The 3,841-nt window shown below is 43.9% G+C and overlaps 1 non-coding gene across 1 annotated transcript; it reads right to left on the bottom strand.

Annotated features, from left to right (window-relative positions):
- Nucleotides 1-96: 96 nt before the first annotated feature.
- LOC112082982 lies at nt 97-203 on the bottom strand. The gene has a single exon (XR_002897445.1). It is a non-coding gene; the product is annotated as a small nucleolar RNA R71 (small nucleolar RNA).
- Between the last annotated feature and the right edge of the window lie 3,638 nt (nt 204-3,841).

Genomic DNA, 3,841 nt, shown 5'->3' with positions numbered 1-3,841 from the left:
CATCATGGGAGAGATATTCCAAGAGGCTCCATTCAAACCTGGGAGCAATGCAAGCAAGCCTTCTTATCTAAGTTCTTCTCTACCTCAAGAACTGCAAAACTAAGGAACCAAATCTCTAGCTTCACTCAGCAAAGCAATGAAAGTTTTGGTGAAGCATATGAGAGATTCAGGAGCTACACAAACCAATGCCCACACTTTGGGTTTAGTGAGGCTTCTCTTCTCAGCACACTGTATAGGGGAGCTCTTCCCAAGATTAGAAACCAGCTGGATACTGCTTCCAATGGGAACTTTCTGGGTAAAGAGATACATGCTGCTTTAGAGCTAGTAGAGAACTTAGCATTGAGCAATGACACTTATGGTGAAGACTATGACAGATCAAATAGGTCTGAAGGTTCAAGCTCAGAACAGAGGCTCACCAGAGAAGTTAAGGAGTTGAGGAGTGAATTGGACAAGCTGAAATTCACCACTCAGAAGCCAATGCATTTTGTTGGAGAGTATGAGGAACCTTCTCAAATTTTTGAGAACATAAGTGAAGAAGGTCTTACCCAAGAGGAGCTCAACTACATTGGGAATCAGAGGTTCCAAAGATATCAGTATGGTAATGCCAATCCAAACCTCTCTTACAGGAACACCAATGTAGCTAACCCACAAGACCAGGTCTATCCCAATTCTCAAGCTCCAAAGAACTTTGTTCCCAAGCACAACTTTCAAGGGTCATTCCAACCCAAGAATCAATTTGGTCAGAATCAGAGTTTTGGTCAGCAACAGCAACCATTTCAGGGCACTGGTTACACTTCACAGCAGCCAAAGGCACCACCAGGGTTTGGTCCACCACAGTTCCAACAGCAGGCGCCGGTTCAACAACAGTTTCAGCCACCAATGGTTCAACAGCAGCCACAGATGGGTACAGATATGGTTGGTATTCTGCAACAACTACTTCAGGGTCAACAGACTATGCAGCAGGAAATCAAGGAACTGAAGCAAAACCAGGCATCAAGCTCAAGGAACCAAGGTCACCTACCTGGAAAACCAGAACCCAACCCCAAGGAATATGCCAAGGCCATTACACTGAGGAGTGGCAAGGAGTTACCTGGTATTGAGAACAACAATGTGATCATTGAGGACAATGATCAACCTGAGGGGGAGGCAGCCTTAAAGGATGATCAAGTTGCTGAGAAACCAAGGTCAGAAAAGGGTAAAGAGGTAGCAAAGGAACCAGAACCAGAGAAGAAGTATGTGCCACCACCTCCATACCAACCCAAGCTCCCATTTCCAGGGAGATTTAAGAAGCAACTAGTGAACAAGGCAAGAGCTGTATTTGAGAAGGCACTCAAAGAGACACCACTCACAATGCCTCTCATTGATGCATTCCTAATGATGCCAAAGATGGGGAAGTTCTTGAAGGATGCAATTCTGAACAAGACAAAAGAGCTTCAAGGCATGGTAGTACTAAGTCATGAATGCAGTGCTATCATTCAGAAGAAGTCCATTCCAAGGAAGTTAACTGATCCAGGGAGCTTCACACTCCCTTGTGCCATTGGACCTCTTCTATTCTCTGGATGTCTTTGTGATCTAGGAGCATCAGTCAGCTTGATGCCATTCTCCATAGCTAAGAAGTTGGGCTTTAGAGTTTTCAAACCTTCAAGGATTTCTCTAATCCTTGCAGATAGATCAGTTAGATTGCCTGTTGGTATGTTGGAAGATCTACCTGTCAAGATAGGTGGTTTTGAGGTTCCAACAGATTTTGTTGTGCTGGAGATGGATGAAGAGCCAGTAGATCCTCTTATCTTGGGCAGACCATTCTTAGCCACTGCAGGAGCTATTATTGATGTGAGAGGTGGGATAATAGAGCTTCAACTTGGGTCTGAAAAGCTCAAGTTTGATGTGAATGAGATGATGAAGAAGCCCACCATTGAAGGTCAATGTTTCTATGTAGAGACAATGGATCAGTTGGCTGATGAGTTGCTTGAGGAGCTGAACACTGAGGATCCTCTTCAAGCTACTCTAACTCAAGAACAAGGAGACAATGGGCTCTTGGCTGAAGCAAGTAAAGGGTATAAGCTGTATCTGGACAATGCAAGAGAGCTGGGTCCTGAGACAAGGTTTGTGGAGCTGGAACAGAATGGCAGTGAGGTTTTGGCAATCCAAGAATCAGTCACCAGCCAAAGCAGCTTGGACCAGGACTGGAATGAGGCTGTTGCACCCTCTGTTGAGCTCAAACCTCTACCAACAGGGCTCAGGTATGCTTTCTTAGGACTAAACTCCACATATCCTGTCATCATCAATGATAGCCTATTAGAGGACCAAGAGAGTGCATTGCTGAATGAAATAAGAAAGTTCAGGAGAGCCATAGGGTATTCTTTGGCTGATATTAGAGGGATCTCTCCTGACATCTGCACCCATAGGATCCACCTAGAGGACCAATCTATGTCCTCTATTGAGCACCAACGTAGACTTAACCCCAACCTTAGGGAAGTGGTTAAGAAGGAGATACTAAAGCTTCTTGAGGCAGGGATAATTTACCCAATCTCTGACTCAAGATGGGTGTCTCCTGTTCATGTTGTACCCAAGAAAGGTGGGATCACAGTGGTGAAAAACGATAAGGATGAACTCATAGCTCAAGAACAATAACTGGCCATCGCATGTGCATTGACTATAGGAAATTGAATTCTGCTTCTAGAAAAGATCATTTTCCTTTACCATTCATTGATCAAATGCTTGAAAGGTTAGCTAATCATCCTTATTTTTGTTTTCTCGATGGGTACTCTGGATTTTTCCAAATTCCCATAGATCCAAGAGATCAAGAGAAAACAACATTCACATGCCCTTATGGCACTTACGCTTATAGGAGAATGCCTTTCGGTTTATGTAATGCACCGGCCACTTTTCAAAGATGTATGATGCACATTTTCTCTAACATTATTGAAGAGAAAGTTGAGGTGTTCATGGATGACTTTAGTGTCTATGGCTCCTCCTTCTCGGATTGTCTCTCTAATTTGACACAGGTGTTGGAGAGATGTGAGCAACACAACTTGGTGCTGAACTGGGAGAAGTGTCATTTCATGGTGCAAGAAGGGATAGTTCTTGGGCACAAGATCTCTGAAAAGGGCATTGAGGTTGATAAGGCAAAGGTGGAAGTGATGGTAAATCTGCAAACCCCCACTTCTGTTAAAGGGATAAGGAGCTTCCTGGGTCATGCAGGGTTTTATAGAAGATTCATAAAGGACTTCTCAAGGATTGCCAGGCCCTTAACAAGACTGTTGTGTAAGGAAGTAGATTTCACCTTTGATGCTGAATGTGAAGAAGCCTTTAAGTTGATCAAGGAGGCATTGGTTAGTGCACCAATAGTTCAGGCACCAGACTGGTCCCTACCTTTTGAGGTCATGACAGATGCTTCTGACTTTGCTGTTGGAGCAGTACTTGGACAAAAGAAAGACAAGAAGTTGCATGTGATCTACTATGCCAGTAGAACACTTGACTCTGCCCAAGAGAAGTATGCTACAACTGAAAAGGAAATGCTGGCAATAGTTTTTGCCTTTGATAAGTTCAGAAGCTACCTGGTGGGATCAAAGGTCATTGTGTATACTGATCATGCAGCCCTCAGGTACTTGATGACCAAGAAAGATGCCAAACCAAGGCTGTTGAGATGGGTTCTATTGCTCCAAGAGTTTGATATGGAGGTGCTTGATAAAAAGGGGATTGAGAATGGTGCTGCAGACCATCTCTCAAGGCTGAGGATTGAAGAAAAAGTCCCCATAGATGATGCTTTGCCTGAAGAGTCTCTGATGGTGCTCCATTCATACTTGGATTTTGAGGAAGTAGAGAGCATTCAAGAAAGGAG

The sequence above is a fragment of the Eutrema salsugineum genome, unplaced genomic scaffold, assembly GCF_000478725.1.
Source record: "Eutrema salsugineum unplaced genomic scaffold, Eutsalg1_0 scaffold_92, whole genome shotgun sequence".
NCBI lineage: Eukaryota > Viridiplantae > Streptophyta > Magnoliopsida > Brassicales > Brassicaceae > Eutrema > Eutrema salsugineum.
The sequence above is the reverse complement of the archived record's forward strand: the minus strand, read 5'-3'. Positions and strand labels throughout refer to the sequence as shown.